This window comes from Phalacrocorax carbo, chromosome 3, assembly GCF_963921805.1.
Source record: "Phalacrocorax carbo chromosome 3, bPhaCar2.1, whole genome shotgun sequence".
Classification (NCBI taxonomy): domain Eukaryota; kingdom Metazoa; phylum Chordata; class Aves; order Suliformes; family Phalacrocoracidae; genus Phalacrocorax; species Phalacrocorax carbo.
In genome coordinates, this window is record NC_087515.1 from 57,453,315 (window position 1) to 57,471,356 (window position 18,042).

Below are 18,042 nucleotides of genomic sequence, written 5' to 3' on the forward strand. Positions count from 1 at the left end.
TGAACTCTGATTGAAGGGATCTGTAGAGTTTTTTGCACATTATAAATCTGTGTTTACTGAAAGGAAGAAAAAAAACCCCAACCAACCCAACAGCCCCACTCCGATTCTTGGTTTATGTCTATGAAATTCTATGCCTGCCCCACTTCATAGAATGTCAAGCGCTAATATTTCACAACAGATCCAAGGCAAAAGAAGACTTTAACTACATTTTGGGTGAAAACATGTACAGTATTAAAGTCTTAAAATACGATGCAATTCAATCTTAAGAGAATGAGAAGATCCAAGCTTACTTCACATTGTTCCAACTCTTCTCCTAGAAACCTGAATGTAAACTTTGTGTTTAAATATAAACCCACCTCTGGATTTGGCCTATTCTCTTTATTTATTTTATTTGCCATGCTGCTGAAAAGGTCATGTGCACTAAAAGAATGCCCCTCTCCAAATCTTTCTGAGCTATTGATGGGGTAGCTTATGCAAAGCACTTAAGTTTCATTATGCCTCTGGAAATGGACAGCAAAGTCTCTTTCTAATTCCTCAGTCCCTTTTTTCACACTGCTGCATTTATGTTTTTCTCTTTTAAATAATCATTATGGCCTTTGGTTACAGACACATATATTCAGTATGGGATATAGATACATTTCACAGTTTAGAAGTAACTTGGGCACAAAACTCTTCTAACAAGATAAAATCTTTCTTTATTAAGTCCTTCCTAATACCAACAGAGTAAGTTGGCATTTCATTACATATTCCTTGTTTCAATCCTATCTGCCAGTTGTTCATATGCTTCCTGAGAAGTGAGGCAGAAGAACTTTAGGAATAGAAGATTGTGTGGTTACCTAGGGTATCACCAACCTTGTAACCTAAATCAGAGCTCTGAAGATGAAATCCAGCACTCAGGCACGTGAGCTCATGTCATTTTCCACACAGTGCCTGCTCATTTTTCCTGAACTTCTGTATTCTGAATTTTCTTGGACATTTTCACACTCCACCTTACATATGTGTCCCTCATCACTTGCACCCTGGAAGAGGTAGAGCTTTCTGTGTATAATGGCAGTGTTTGGCTACACTGTGGTGAACACCATTTGTGAGGCACTGGATGAATCAATAAGTTCAACCCTTTGCTTTCATCCCCACCCCCAACTTTAAAAACTCATGTTCGATCACTCCAATTAAGAGTGAAAATCAAACAGATGCTTTAATGTGCTATATAAGCATAGGGGCTGTTTCCTCTAGAGTTAGTTTCTCTCACAACTTGAGGAAGGTTTCTCTTGCAAAGGGGAAGGTTTTCCACCAAATGTCAGCAGCAGAATACAGCAACTGTGATGGGTTTTAGAGGCAGAAGAAACCTCTGAGACAGAGGTTTACTGGTATTACAAATTATTCCAATTGCTTTCACTGTCACCCAGAAGCTTATAAGCACTCAGAAATAAGCAGAGGTGCTCTGTCTGAGACATCCAACCTCCCTAAGGCATCTCAATGTGCTCTGCATCTGCATTGATGCCTCGATGGCAGTGGTTACACCAAAGTCCCAAGGACTGGGTTAAAACCACCTGCAAGGTTTCTGCGCTTGTTGCTGGTTAGTAATTTAGCTGTGGGTCAGAACTGAAGTGTCCAGTTGCTCTTTGGAAGAGATGAGTTTATGGTATCCTATATATTCCCCTATACTGGGGACTGGATTGCTGCACTGTGGCACTGCCTGTGGCTAAAATCCCCACTGAGTGCACAGGAGTAAATGTCCTGCAAGGGAGGAGAAGCCAGAGAGATGCTACCACCTTCTACCTCACCTCTTTTCTGCAGTTCCCAGACTAGGTAAAAACTGCTGCTCCTTTGGAACAATGCCACATACAAAAAGAAATACCCAAAACATTACTGCAGTGGAATTTAATGAGCTGTCCACAAAACACACCTTGCTTTTTAGCACCTGAGGGGCCCTTGGCGTTTCTAGATTTCTGTACAACCTCAGGTTCTGCTGCTAACTGCTCAGGACAGCTGCCCTTTGGTGCCGATGAGTATCTGTCTCCACTCTCCACTGCAGCTTCCACCTAACCCCAACCTGAACTCACCAAGTAGGTATCCCTGGTCATTCAAGGGCCTTGTTTTCGTAACAATATGCTGAATTCATCACACCAGTGCCACAGTCAGCTCTCCTTGTGGATCTTTTGGTCTGTGGCCAGGAATGTGTCTAGTACAGAGGTCAGACAAAACTCTATCAGGGATGAAAGAATGTGAGAAGTCTCCTTCCTCAACACAAGAGCCCTGGAAATGTTTCTCCTTTATGTTAGAGCATCTTTGCCCTGCCAACACTGCATTTAAAACATGTAACCATAGAACAGTTTGGATTGGAAGAGACCTTTAAAGGCCATCTAGCCCAACCCCCCTGCAGCGAGCAGGGACATCTTCAACTAGATCAGGTTGCTCAGAGCCCCATCTAACAAGATCTTGAACGTTTCCAGGGATGGGGCATCTACCACCTCTCTGGGCAACCTGTGCCAGTGTTTCACCGCCCTCATTGTAAAAAAATTTTTTCCCTATATCTGGTCTAAATCTGCCCTCTTTTAGTTTAAAACCTTTAACCCTTATCCTATCGCTACAGGTCTTGCTAAAATGTTTGTCCCCATCTTTCTTATAAGCCCCCTTTAAGTATTGAAAGGCCAAAATAAGGTCTCCCTAGAGCCTTCTCTTCTCCAGGCTGAACAGCCTCAACTCTCTCAGCCTTTCTTCCTAGCAGAGGTGTTCCATCTCTCTAATAATTTTTGTGGCCCTCTTCTGGACCTCCTCCAACAGGTTCATGTTCTTCCTGTGCTGAGGGCTGCAGAGCAGGATGCAGCACTCCAGGTGGGGTCTCACCAGAGCAGAGCAGAGGGGCAGAATCACCTCCCTCGACCTGCTGGCCGCGCTGCTTTTGATGCAGCCCAAGGTACGGTTGGCTTTCTGGGCTGCAATCACACATTGTTGGCTCACGTCCAGCTTTTCATCCACCAGTACCCCAAATCCTTCTCTGCAGGGCTGCTGTCAATCCCTTCATCCCCCAGCCTGTTTTGGTATTGGGAGTTGCCCCAACCCAGGTGCAGGGCCCCACACTTGGCCTTGTTGAATCTCATGAGGTTCACTTGGGGCCACTTCTCGAGCTTGTCCAGATCCCTCTGGATGGCATCCCGTCCCTCTGGCGTGTCAACTGCACCATTCAGCTTGGTGTCATCTGCAAGGGTGATCTTACTGTCTTTGTCATTGGTGAAGATATAAAACAGCATTGGTCCCAATATGGACCCCTAAGGGACACCACTTGTCACTGATCTCCATTCTTTGGACTCTCATCCCCTGTTCCAATACCACCAGACAACTGGGAAAAGAAGAGGACCATAAAGCCTATAGTATCTCAGGGAACGTAGGAAAGGGAATGCCCAGCTGGTTCATTAAACTGTCTTCCCAGAACATTATGGAGAGGGAACAAGTATAGCCAGTGACTGCCTTTTAGCAAGGTGAATGGAGCTCTTTCTCTGTTTCTCTGTAGACACAAATTGTTTTGGAGCAGATGGAACTATTGACAGGTGGTAAGTTGAGCTGTGTTGTATTATGTAGGAACAGGGCATGCATTACGGGTGGGGGCTGGGAATCAGGGATTGGAGACCTGCAAATAAGCATAAAGGCAGTAACAAAAATTGCCAGCTTTAGAAATTTGAAAGCCTCACTGATAACCACAGCTTTACAAAGTTTCTTAAACAGAAAGACTATGAGCTGCTTTAATCTGCTGTAGTGGAATACAGAGGCTTATTTTGTACTTGCTGGCCTTTTTCATATTTATTTTGTGGGGATCAGGCAAAGAAAATGCTCAAATGAAGAGCAGGACTGAATCTTTAAAGCATGCTGCTACAATTATTTGGTTATTCCTGCATTTTATCACTGTAAATTTGATCATCTTTGCTGGTATTTTAGAGACTCCACAATTGCTCTACTCTCAGCACTGCCTGATAACAGGGGATTTGTGAAAATGTCTGTGTGCAAAGGAGAACAGGGAGACAAACTTTTCAAAGTAACTCAGAATTACCTCATTGGTAAGTTTAGAGAGAAACAGCTTTTTAAAAGCTTCTGCTGCCCTTGGAACAAATTGGGAGGGGGAAGAAACAGTATTCATTTATATTGTAAAGTGTTCATTTTTAAAGAGAGAGAAAGAAAGAGGTATTTAAAGGTATTTAAAAGGGGGAATCCTGCTTTTCATAGCAACGCTTCACTTTCTACCAGTAGTTCTAGAATTTCCATTAGACAGAAAAACAAATAACAAGGCTGCCAACCACAGAGATGAAAGAAGCAGCCAACAGAGAGAAACAGATTTTTACAAATAGTACAGCAATGACAAAATACCAAGGCTCATTGACAGCATTGTCAAAGCTTAAAATTATAGCTAATGATACAGTAGTGGCTCTCTGACATTTTAGAACACCACAGCACATGCATTTCTCCCTGTATTTGCAGCTTCCTTCTTCTCTAGAGAGCATCAAACAAACTAATCCTCCTGCTAGGTGGTAACAGCCAGTGTAAAACAATTATCGTCCCAGGCTATAGCATAAATTGGATCAGGCGCTCCTCTGTACACTTTGTTAATAGCCTTCTGGGAGCAAATATAGCACTGTAGTATCAAGAGTCGTTAGTTCAAGTCAGGACTTGGGTGACTGAGCAGGTGGAAGTTTTACATGTCAGATGGAGGAAGCTTAATGCAATATTGAGTAGCAGTTACATAAACGCTGCTAGAGTGTGACCGCTCCTTTACAGACAGGCAAGCTGCAGAGCTTAAGGAGTTTGAAGTGGTTAGAAAAGTCAGGTAGTCCACAGCCATAAAGCTTCTCTTTAATTTCTGTTGGACTCAGGCTTTATCAGCAAATTGTTGATAAAGAAGTAATTTTGTAAGCACCAAAGTGCTTACAGTTGATTTAAAGTGGAATTTAGGTGCCTAACTGTAGCCATGCAGCCAGCAAAACACCCAGCCTGCTTTCTTACCTGCCTCTCCACCTGAAGGCACGCTAATTCCCACCACAGGGGTGGGTCTCTCTCCTGCACCATCAGTAGCCACTGAAATGTAAATGAGACACAGGATTTCCTATTCACTCAGGGTCACTTTATTGTGAATCTCATCTTGGAGAACCCACCTCTCCTTATCAGACCCACAGAGAGCTAGTACAGACAGCCAGTGCTGTGCACTACACCACCTCTGAGCGAAATGCATCAACAGCCTGGAGACTACACCTCAGGAGTCACCTCTGCCCGAAACCCTGACACTGCACTGTAGACACAAGCTATTTCTTCCTCATTCCCCTTTTGGCCCCAAGAAGGTTTTCTTATTTGAACTACGCAGTAACTCAGGCTAACAGATGGGACGCGGGAGGCCCTACGTGAGAGTTGCCTGTAGTGGGGTGGGCGAGCGGAACATGCATGTAGGAACAACTTGGACCCTCTCTGGTCAAGGAGGGCTCCACATCCACTCACCACCTTTCTGGTGAGTGCTGTAGGCTACCATGCAAAATGTAGCTGGTGAGATTATTGACTGGTGTCCTCTGGTTTAAATAACTGCCTATAACAAACCATTTGAGGAAAGATAGAGCATGGAAACAAGTAAAGGGAGTGAATCTATAGGTAAAAAATGGTATTGCCTCTAAGTTGCTGAGGAACACACAGTTTCAGGAGAAGGGTTTTTAACACCGAGAAGTGGAAATGAACACACCTGAGATGGCAGCAAAGTTGAAAGACCTGAACATCGTCATTGGAAGGGTGGGACAGAGACAATACATTAACATAACCAGTATATTGGAAGAACTAGCACGTGAAATGGAATCCAGAAGGTTTTTAATGAATAGCTGACACTTGATCAGATAATGAGGAAAGGACATAAATAGCAAATACTGTGCCTATGATTAGGTTGAAGCAAGACTGCAACGTAAGCAGTTGGTTATTCACCATATCTCAACCCTATGCAAGGCTTGTAAATATTGAAGGAAATATAACTGAAGATATTGAGAAAAATTAAAAATAAAATAAAACACAACATATACTTTAGGAGTAGATTATGCCATACCGATGAAGTACACGTCTTTACCAACTGATCTTGCTGACAAGGAAAGCATTGGATCCAATCCATCTGGATGTTAAAGAAACACATCAAGGAAAACAAGAGTTAATGCAGCAAAGATGAAAATTAGTAGGAGAAAATGAGAGGTAGCTAAGGAACCAGCTAAAAAAGAGACAAAAAAATAACAACAAGAGAGGATACGATTACTGTCACTGGCAGACAGAAAGGAGGTATTTAAGGTAAAAATCAGTGCTGGCACAAGAATGAAGTAGTATAAACTGCCCTAACTAAATTTACATCGAAAACTTCAGAAGTTTTGAAACATCAGAGGAGAGAGGTCTGCAACAGTCACCGAGTCAGCATAACGGAAGCAGCATTTTAAGACAGAACTTTACAAACAAATTTCATCTTGATAAATTATAGACTGCAGGGCTGAGACTGATAACAGGGACCTGGTGTTGATGACCCAGATCTTTTCCAATCCTTTGTATAGAAATTGGAATACAGGAGCTGGAAAGCTCGTGGACCAGACTTCTTACGGATAATGCACAAGATGATAATTTCTAATACAAACTAGCATTAAAGAATAAAGTGACTTGTTCCTTTATCACCTGTTAGTCTGAGGGAAGAGGTAAAGAAGCGAGGTATAGCCTTTGTGAACCATAGGACTCTGTAAAAATGCAGATCTTTTTCCTGTGTACATTGAGCAACGTTTTTTGGCACATATCAAACATGGCAGTGTTTTACATTGATAAAGGAGTTGGTCACAAGAGTGAAAAATTGTGATAAGCTAACAAAAATGTTTGCGTCTTGATTACAACTGTTTATTGTATAACCAGAATCATGTATAACAGAAATTGGTCTGGGGAGGGACTTAAAGAAGTAATGGAATCCATCCCCTGTGGAATGAACTATACCCTACAGCTTTCCTGACAGATGTTTACACATTAACTTCTTTGTAGAAATCTCCAAAGAGATCTCCCCTAGCTATTGCAATGCTTTTGTTGCACTCACTGTTTAGAAAGGTCCACTTAAGGTCTAACCACAAACCTTGCAGCAACTGAAACCCTTCTTTTTTTTTTAAGGAACTACTTCATATTTGAAGATCGTTATTTTACCTGCCTTCAACCTTGTCTTTTCTTGACCAAACAGCACCAGTTCATTCAATCTTTTCCTCATAGGCTGCATTTTTCTGACTTCTAATCCTTCCTTGTTGCTTTTCTCCAGTTTCAATAAAACTGATCTAAAGACATACTGAACTCTGAAAGCCAGTGCTGAGCAGGGCAAGATGACTTTCTGTATCTTTCTGACTTTACTCTTGTTTATAAAGCCTAATATGACATTGTTTACTCGGAAGTTCTTCCTGTTCTAAAAAAAGATCATTTCACAAAGGTGAGAACACATGTCAGCCAGACACTTTCAAAAAAAAAGAACTGAAACAAACTAATGTGAATGATGACCAAGAACTGGCTCTCAGTAGAAACGTTTTTAATAAGCTGTGAATAAGAAAAAAACCCCCACACAATTAAAAGGCATAGGTTTTGAGTTTCAAAAGGAAACACAGGAGCACAAATAACAAGGAGAGTTGCTTGTTCATAAGTTTAAATCTAAGAATTGTAGAAGCTTGCCAAGTGAGGGTACACTGGTAGAAATTAACAGTAAACTTCAGTAGAAATTTTAATTTCTTTCGTTTTAAGCCTGTTGGAAACTAAAGGAGTTCTAATAATAGAATTTTATCTAATACAAGGAAGAAACGTTGTGTTGAGATTATCATGGGAGAGAAAAAAATGTTCATATAATGGATCTGTTCTGTATTTTGAAATAATTCAGTGATGCATTTGATCTATTTCCCGGATTTTGCTGTTGTCGGGGTGAGGGGGTTCTGTGTTTTCAGGTACTTTTATGTTGTATGCATGCCAAATGCCAATGGCTCCATGCTCCCAGCGTGCCTCCATTCAGCCTGGGTTTCCTTCACACGCACGTGAACAAGGAACCTGTTCTGCACTAGGGGGAGAGACACATCCTTTGTCCAGCTAATTCTGCTGCTCTTTGTGGTTTTGGAGAGGTTTTTCTACATGTAGATTTGTTTGTCACAAATCTGTTTGTTGCTTTGCTGTCCTACATGCCTGCCTTTTAATTAAGGCTTTTGTAATGTCTCCAGAGTTAGGCGGACGGCACATTATTTATTTCTTTTCTTACCACAAAAGGAAATAAATATTTTACAGGTAAGCAAGCATCTTCCTACAGAATTAAAAAGTTAGGAACTACAGAGCTCAAAAAATGTCTTTCTTAACAGCGTTTCAGGCATTATTCCTGACAGGAACCTCTTGCTCACTTCTCATTCTGTTTTTCCCATAAAAATAAGATGACAGCATTACCTCTCTCTGCCTCACACCACCCCTCCCTGTATTTTGCCAGGGTAGCAATATGAACAGTACTAGCTTTAGAGCACATGCAAACAACCGCTCTGCATTATGCAATGTGATAAAAAGACACATCATACTGCTTTCGGTATCTGTTGATTACACACTCTTAAGCAGGGTGGATTTAAGGCACGTGTTGCCACCACGTGGCCCAGGTACTGTGTGTTGAGTAGTGATACGAGAGAACTCTGCACGTAAAATTACCTTGATTAATAAGGGCTATTTCAAGATGGACTACAGAGCCAGCCGGAGCTGTAGCTGGGCACCACAAACCACTGACTGGTACTTCCTGCAGCCTTCTGTTCCTCCCTCTACTTCTGCATAGGTTGTTATAAGCCAGATGGGAGAGTTTCTGCTTGCACAGAGCAATTTGACATAGCACGCCGGTGTGACGCTCCAATTTTGCCTAATACTACCTGGAGTTATGCCATAAACATAGGACCTCACTACAGTCTACACTAGTCAGTCTCACAAGGTCAGTGACCAAAAGCCTGAAATGCTCTCCTAGCTAGTGCTAAACCAGGAGTTAATGCTCACAGCACCACAGACTTTGTGGAGTTTAAAATGTTTATTATTTGTACCAAAAACACAGTAATGAGGCTTCTTAAAATACGTAACTGATTCATTAAACAAGTTTGGTTTAACTACTGATCTTTTCCTTAAGTACAAAGATTAAAAGCTGAATTAACTTAATGCTTGGCCAGGTAACCAGAACAGAAAGTATCTCTGCTAGCTATATTACAGCAGCACTCGAGCTGTGCTCAGCAAAACACTTGAAGTGTACATTTGAACACACTGATTATCCGATCTGCATATTTAAAGGCAGGGCACTGGATTATCTCAAGAAGACGTAAACTGATATGGATACTGCAACTCTCCTACGTTGCAATAGCTATTTTCAGCCTAATTTCAGTGCCAAGAAGTGGTACTACCACAATACTGTGAAAAGGGCTTCCCAAAGTAAAATACACATTTTTTCTTAAAGATTGTATCAAATTATTGCTGTTTCAGAATTATCCACCTTTTATTGTTTCTCTGTTATAAGATGGTTGGAGCAATCACTAGGAATTGTTACAAATCAATAGGAATAAAAGCCAGTGTTTGCCCCAAGATATCCATGAAAGAGTTCTTCATTTCAGTGAGACAACTGCAATATGAAACACCTCACAGGAAACGTAGGTGTACTATCTGCAAGCCAACTCCTTTATTGCAATTCATTGTTTTAATGTTGTACACTATTATTTTATTGCATCACCTATGACAGCGTGTCCTTTCATTTCAGCAGAAAATTACACACTGCAATGCAAATTTTCCCCCCTCCCTTTTACAACATTTCTATTTGATTCTATTCTGAAATGGTACCAGGTACTGTTTTTTCATCACTACATTGCTTCAGGGTGACTACATATATATACATATACAACTCATCATACCTCTGAAAGAAACAGGAAGCACTTGTATTTATATCGCTCAGTTACATGGCCACACGGGCTATGTCATTCCTTTTTTGCAGCAGCAAACTACAAATTTGCTTATGCTACAGGTATAAGAAATAAAGATTGTAGGTTAAAGAAGATGGAATCGTGACTCAGAATGAATGGCTTATAGATTCTTAAAAGTTTGATAGATGAAATTAATGATTCATCACAGACGAACAACCAAAAGGAAACCTGTTATTTAGGGCACCTTGACTTAGACACTTTAAAACTTACCTCTGGCCTCCTCTTGCGCAGCATGCTGTGTTACTTGTTCTTTACCCAGGTAGCTTACCAGTCTCAGCTGCAGCAGCTTAACACTGTGTCTTTATTGTTTTCCACATCTTTTCTGGGTCCTTTGTTGCATGTTATTTTGGGGTTCTTTTCTCCCCTCTATAAGCTGGTGGGTAGAAGCTAGTTTAGATTTAAAAGTACTGATTTGTAACCCCGAAGATCCTAAGAGCACTAATCATACTTGAAACACACTTACTATTTGAATATTTATTGCCTTGGGAACGCATAGGCGCTTTTGTAATTTAATATATGCATTGCCTTTGTAGGCCTTCATCATTTGGAAGCAAAATTTGTGCATAGTACTGTAGGAAGATTTCTGAAAAGGAATATTACTCTTAAAAATAAAACTGAAACTCTCTAAATTAAAAACAAAGTTTGTTTATGCTGTTGGGCAACAGGTATTTACAAGCAAGCTGACAAGTGACTTATAAAAACAGTTACTAACAGTAGTTTAAATCTGTTTTTCTGAGAGTGATGTTCTCACTAAAATCAATATTCAGTGACAGTTATTTTAATGAGTAACATGCATGTTCAATGCATGTACAAATATCAGATGACTACTAGGTATCGGATCGTGGTAGCTAGGAAACTGACCCAGATGATACCTCTATAGTTCATTGAACATAGTTCCACGAAGCTGCAATAATATGTTTTTATTCCATTTTGAAACTGGTTTTCACCCCCCATTACTGTTAGGAGACTATTTCAAAACTTCTTTGCTGTGATTAAAAACTTGGTTTTATTTTTACTTTAACTGCAGCCTGTTACCCAGTACCAGGACTGATTCTGACAAAGATTAACTGAAACGGGTAGGAGTTTTGCTTGGAGAAGGGCTGATGATTAAGCTTTAAACTATGTAGTACATCAGGAGAAAGCTCCCAAACTGGCGACCTCAACCTGGTGGGAGTTTTTATGGTTCCGTTACTACAGCTATTTAAAAACACAGCACTGAGTTAACTGTTGGTGAATCTGAACTGTCATTCTGGCCAGCTCATATCTTAGCCTCGTATATGGGGCTGGTTTCTGTACATGGGTTAGCATGGCTTGCCTTAGCTGGCCAGCGTGACTTAGCCCCAGCCTCGCTGCTATTGCCAGGAAGTCGAACTTTCCTTTCTCCCACACTTCTGGCTGATGTGCAGGTGAGAGCTGAGGCTCCTTTGCAGCACTCCCTAGACACAAAGCATGCACACATGCAGCACAACACAATTTCAGTTCATGCTCATGTCTCCTGCCCATTGGTAGACGATGACAGGCAGACAACGGCAGTGAGACGTGACTGCTATGTGCTGTGGGTTCCATGGTGCTTATTTCCAGCTTAACAGGTAGCACAGTTTTTTTCCTGATGTGTGCAATTTTAAAGAAGATGCAACTTTAACCTGAGTAATGATATCTGTATACATCACTGCCATCGCTGCAGAAATCAAAATGGGACCTCAGGAGTGTTTGTAAAGGGGTGAATTTTGAAGAAAAGGCAACCTGTGACATAAGAGGTAGGAAGAAGAATGGAATTGTTTTCTTTTTTTACAAACCTTGCCCATTAGAGTCCCGTAACTGTTCATAAGCATTACCAGAGCAAACTTTCTCTTGGAGCCATTTTTCTTCCCATCTGTGATCTCATGAGTTTTATGCCATCAATAAATTTACTGTTTAATGTTTGTTTGAACTGTAGGGCATTGGGAGCTTGAACGGGTCTTCACTGAGCAGTGGACTGTGCAAATAAGATATGAAAAGAGGTCTGAGGATCCTGAGCTTTGAATCTCAGTGAAATCAGGGATTTGGTAACACTGGAGTCATGAAACCTGTTTTTTCTGTAGACCTGTGTCTCAAGGTTGGTGTTCCCAGTAGATTCTCTCTCATGGAGTAAGGGTGAGGGAAGCCCAATCTTTATTATTCCCTTTTGCAAGGACACTACTGTCTCTCTTTGCACCCCAGACACTTATTTTCTGAAAAACTTGAGAATTACAAATGTGTCCATCTGGAACTGTCCAACGGGCTCAGAGGATGTGGCTGGGAATGGGGGATGAGCACAAACACCTGCAGGCTGCGTAGTCAGCAACCTTGACCCCTTTGGAATACTGGCTATAAGGAGAGGGCCACTGAAAATGGGAGAAAAAGCTAACTTGAAAACAAATTATTATGTTTTGTCTTTTGAACAAAGGATTTTCCTTTTGAAAATACAGAAAATACAACGCACATGCATTGCCTGGTGATTCGGGTGTGAAGTAATGGTAAAGGAATAAACGAAGCCGTTATTGCGGAAGAGTTTAACACATTTTCTGTGTAAGGACATTAGTGAGAGGATCGCCCATTGGTACAGCTCCACTGCTACTGGGGAGAGCCAACTTGCTACTGCAGAGTAAGCTGCTGTGACCACCCGTGTCTACATACATGAGACATATTTGTTCTGAACGGGGCCAGATAGCACTCCACTTAAAACACCAAAGGAGCTATATCTACTCTAGAATTCATACTTTGCTGCACTGTTGTTAGCAACAGAAAGTTTTTGCTGGAAAAAATAAAATTAACATAGACACAGTCTAGTAGAATTGTATCCATTCCCGTTTTGCAAATGATGTAAGTTCTCTTTAAAGGCTAGACGTATAATACCAAATATTTAGAGAAGTTCTTAGCATTAAAAATAAATACACAGCAGTGCACAATGCATACAAGAGAATTAGTTAGCTGACAATTATTGTTTTTATGCAATTATTTATTTGTGGTGTAAATCATTTGAATGAGTAAATTCAGGTGTATGTGTGTAATGAAACTCAGTGTTTAAAAAGCTTGGCCTCCTGTCCGTCCCATTCTCCAGGGAATGCAATGGTATCTCTGGAACAGCCAGGCTGTTACTAAACAGTGGGAAAATTGCTTTGGAAGCTTGGGCTTGCAAAACATTTTTTTTCCTTGATGTGTAGTTTAATTTGCTTTCAGGGATGCAAGGATGCAGAAAATGTTTTTCATCAAATTAAGAAAAATGAAGGTGCTTCTGTGGCAAACTAATTAGCTGGCTATCTAAAATAAATGTTTTGTTTAACGCCTGATTTCTTCTTTAAATACATAAATACCAGCTAGTGTTTTAAGGCTTCTGTAGCTGTGAATGGCTCTGCTGTCCCTCACTGCAAGCTACGTTTTTATTACTTCTTCCCAATAAATTTATTTTGCTGACATGGGCCCTTATCCAGTAAAGTGTTAAACATATGCTTAATTCTAAGCGTGCGAGTAAAGCCAACAGAACTGTTCCTCTGCCCAAATTTAAGCACAAACTTGCATTTGGCTTAGCTGGGGTTATAGTTTCTGCGTTATGTGCTTCAGGATTGTGTGTATTTGGCAGAATGGGTGCCCTCCTGATGGAAGAACAGACTTTCATGGGGTTTTAAGGTGTTTTGTTATTTATCAGAAGATCTTGAGAAGAAAAATGTACCAACAAGTAAACACAAAAAATTTTGGACATTAATGCATTCCTTTAAATAGGTACATTATGCAACTCCTAACTTCCCACGATTTCTTCTTCTACATCTACGTGACATTATAGTAGCTGAAAACAGCTGAGATACCAGCTGGTTGTTTTCATGAATGACCACCTTATTTTCTATATCAGTTTTCCGAGTTGTACTGAGCATTTTAGCTTGGAGGCGGGATGACCTTTCTTAATTCTGGTGAGTTGATGAGTTAGAAGTTCAATATTCATCAATATTTTGCTCTGTGATACTGAAACAATTTTAACTGTGGGTACATACAAGTAATCTTTTCCCACAGAAAAGGTAAAAGCTTGAGAGATGGTGACGAAACATAGCTCAACTTGGAACTTGAAAGTCACACAGGTAGAAGGGGAACTCAGTGATTCTAATGCAGCAGCTAGAGGATAGCTGGTTACATTGTGAAATGTATTCCTGCAACATTCACTCCTGCTGGCACTCTTAGACAGACCTAGGACAGAGCGGACCTGGAATCTGAGCTGCCTTCTCCTTACAAGGGCTTGAACAAGATCCAGGAGGAAACAAATCGGTACAGTGCGTATATAAGCTTACATGACTGATTCTGTTTTGTTACACCAGTGAGTTTTCTACAGAAATGGAGAATCCAGTACGGCTCTTCATCATAATTTACTGTTTCTAATACTTATCAGCATTAGAAAGCTCTGAGTTACCTTTTTTTTTTTCTAATATGGGGTGGCTTAAAGGCTTTGTGTGTTTCAATTGTACTCTGCAAGCTGTCAAGCACCACAGCTGAAAAGAAGAAAGAATGCGGGGAATCTGTACTAAGCTTTAATTTTACTTAATAGCTGGCACAGGATTTGTTCAGAGAGTTTTATTATTGGGTGAGGGGTTAAGGTAATTACAACAGTGGGGCAGAAGGCCAGAAGATGATGGAGAAATCTAATACCATGAACCATTTAGGTTTAGAGAGTACTTTGGGTCATTTTTTAAAATATACTAGCCACCTACCAATAGCCTCCTCCATATTAGGGGGAATTTAAATGCAATATAATTATTGCACCTTGTGTGTTAACATACATAATAAGACTACGTATACCGCAGTTTGCATTCTCATTCTCATATTTACACAGTGTGCAAAGGAAAGGGATTTGGCTGAAGTCAATGAGACAGAAGAGGTTAAAATCGGTAGCTGGAATATGAAAGAGCTGTAAGACGTTCTGCAAGGGTTTTTACTATGAAAACATTCATGCCTGATTTGAAACTGGAACAGGAAAGTCATTTGTTTGGACTTCAAGGTAGGTTTCCTGTCTCAAATCAGCAAGTTATACCTGTCCAGAAAAACACTTAAGCCCATTCTTTGCCTCAGGTTTCAACACAGCATAAAGTTTAAACAAGTGGTTGCAAGGTATCCTGAATAAAGATGGACTTTAGCAAGAGACTAGGTGTTTTGCTGAATCAAGACCCTAAAGATGTACAGTGCCTATATACCAGTATTATACAAATCTTAAGGAAAGTGGAAATTTACTTTTATCATTACTTTCTACTGAATTTCCCACAAAGCATAGGGAAGAGTGGATTTGGGAAGAAGCATAACTAGTATTTCTACTGAAGTATCTTGGAGCCTCAGATAGTCTTGGCTTTCTATGTCTTATGTCACTGAGTTATCAAAAAATAGTTTCACAGAAGAAGCATATGGTAGCATTAAATAATACTGAATTTGTCTCCCTAGTAGCTATTGACTCAACCATGTGAACACGTATGAGCTTTTTAGTCACACATTTTTAATTCTCCTATTCAGAACACTGAAAGACCTGTAAATTGTTGATGCTATCAACAATGCACTTTTTCTGACTTAGTCAAAAGATTGATTTAATATGGCTTTCTTTCCCAGTTTTAAAACAATTATTTTTAAAACTTCAGTATTGTTTTGGCTTGGCTAAGATATTTTCCTTCAAGTGTAAACATTCTTCTAAGACACTTATGATCAATATAAATGAAGGGTTTTTTTTAAAGATATTGGGAAAAAAAAAAAGTCTTACCAAGTCTCCAAAACCATATTATTTTAGTACGTCAGGTTAATACATAGCCTACGCTAACGCTCCACTGTTACACAGCTCACTATGCTTTTAAAATTGAAATGCCAGGGTAGGCTGTCCCTCTCAATGGATTTTCCTTCTGCAAAGGCCTAATCCAAATCTTGCGAGGCTGCTAGAACTCGTGAACCACTAAGGCACCTCTTAATCATATCCTTATCTCAAATGCCATGTTTGCTCTCTACTCCTAAATAGATGAGCTGTTAGGAAGTAAAGAAAGCTGGTGCTATCTTGAAGAAAGGAAGGGAGCAACCTGGAAAACCAGAGGAGTCTCAACAGAGATAGTGGAGCTGTTTGTGTACTGTGAATTGAAAAGGAAAACATCAGGGCGCAGCAGCTTTTCGTAACTGCACATATGTGCCATCTAAGCGACCAGAGTTCACTGTAGTCTTTGAGTAATTTGACCTGAAATCCATTTCTTTACCAAAACATTTTCTTCTACTGGAATGATTACACTTGTTTGTTATTTTAGGATTGTTCATAAATTCTGAGCTCCTAGAGCTGATGTTTCTGATTAAAGAAGAGTGTTTTGGGTTCAGTTTGTTTTTCAAACCAGACTTAGAATTACGCTGACATTTCAAACAGAAGGAAGAGATAGTAGACTAGAGTATTGACACTACAGTTTCCAACACACTCCTCCAAATAAACATCAATAGCTGAACTACTCCTACACTAGAAACAAAAAAGGAAGTTTTTTGAAAGCTATTACATGGTATAAGCTCTCACCGTGGGGTGGGGGAGACAAGTGCTGAGAAACTTCACTTGAGCAAAGCTGTGCTGCATATTGGTCACAGCTTTGGCTTTATGCTGAGGCTCTGCAATTGGAAGTTTACTTCCAAATCCAGCAATATTCACTTCTTTGCACCAGGTTGGGCCAATTATTGCACTGTGGCACACAGCCAATAACTTCTAGACAGAAGAGGAAAAGTACAATGTGTGACTCCTGTGAAATAAGGTGAATTTCTGTATTTCCTTGTCACATTATTAATCTAAATTCCAATTGTTTTTATAGAAGCTGTGCTTGTAATCTCAGACTGGGAGCTTCCAGTGACTGTCCTTTGGCCAGTGAATCCTACTTCTGCTTTTGCCAACCTGAAGACTAACAGACCTTCTATCTAAAAGAATGGAAAAGAAATTGCCAGGTGAACATTCAAGGGAGAAGTGGTGGTTTTAAAACTGTCAATATCACCTTTTTCCACTGCAGAAAACTAATTTTAAGCTCAATTTCAGAAAAAATTATGCCAGTTGTTGTGGATTGGTTTTAACTGGACTTGTTCTCTTACCCTTTCTAAAAAGCATTCTCAGGAAATTTCAGCATCAGAAATGTCAGTACCCAGCTGACAAAATTGACTGTACTTTGCAGAAATGGTTTTCCTGTACAATATGTTTAGAATAATTCCACAAACCTATTTATAATTTCACTTTCTAGCAGTGAATAACATTAACAGTCTGATGAAGGTTTTAAAAACATGAACTCATACCTTGTACGGCCAAAAAAATGGGTAATATCTAAAATCTGCAGGGAAAGAAGCAAGGCTCTGCATCAGCCGGACTGCTGGGCAGGCAGCCCCCTGTGCCTCACTGGTGACTGAAGCCTTGATTTGCACCACGATAAGAGTTACACCCAGATTTTAGTATTAGATAGGTCCTCCCAGTTCCTGTTACAGATATATAGGAAAAGAGTTCATTTCTGAATCTCAGCACACAGAACTATTTTCCTAAGTACATTGTTCTTTGATTTTGGAAAGGTGTTAAAAAAATTGTTCAAAATTAGCCACTACAGGGGAGAAGAGCAACTTCAGCAATGGGCTCAGGCATAGATGCAGCATAGAGAATCTGGGAGCAGGGGGAAAGGACCATCCGTGCAGCTCACTCACATGACCCCAGTGCTTAAGCACTGCAGTAAATACTGCTGATGGAGCAGTGAGATGGTCTTTCACTTTCCTGTGGCAAATCCCTGTTTTAGCAACTGTAGGCAAAAAGGTCAAATATTTAACTCTGTATTAAACTTAGCAAAATAAACTCAGTTTCTAGCGCACAAAATGTGTTCATGCAAGTATACTATCCTATCTGTCTGAAAGGTCAGGTATGGCTTGGCAAAGTTTGAAACGGTTGTGCTGGAAGAGTTGAACACCAGTGCACTAGAGCAGATGACCCGGCAGATCACCAGTTGTCAGCATGGGTCACAAAAGAGAAAGGTTTCATTAATGTTCTGAACAATTACAATGGAGCAACCCTGGTACAGCTCCCTGTGATCTGACC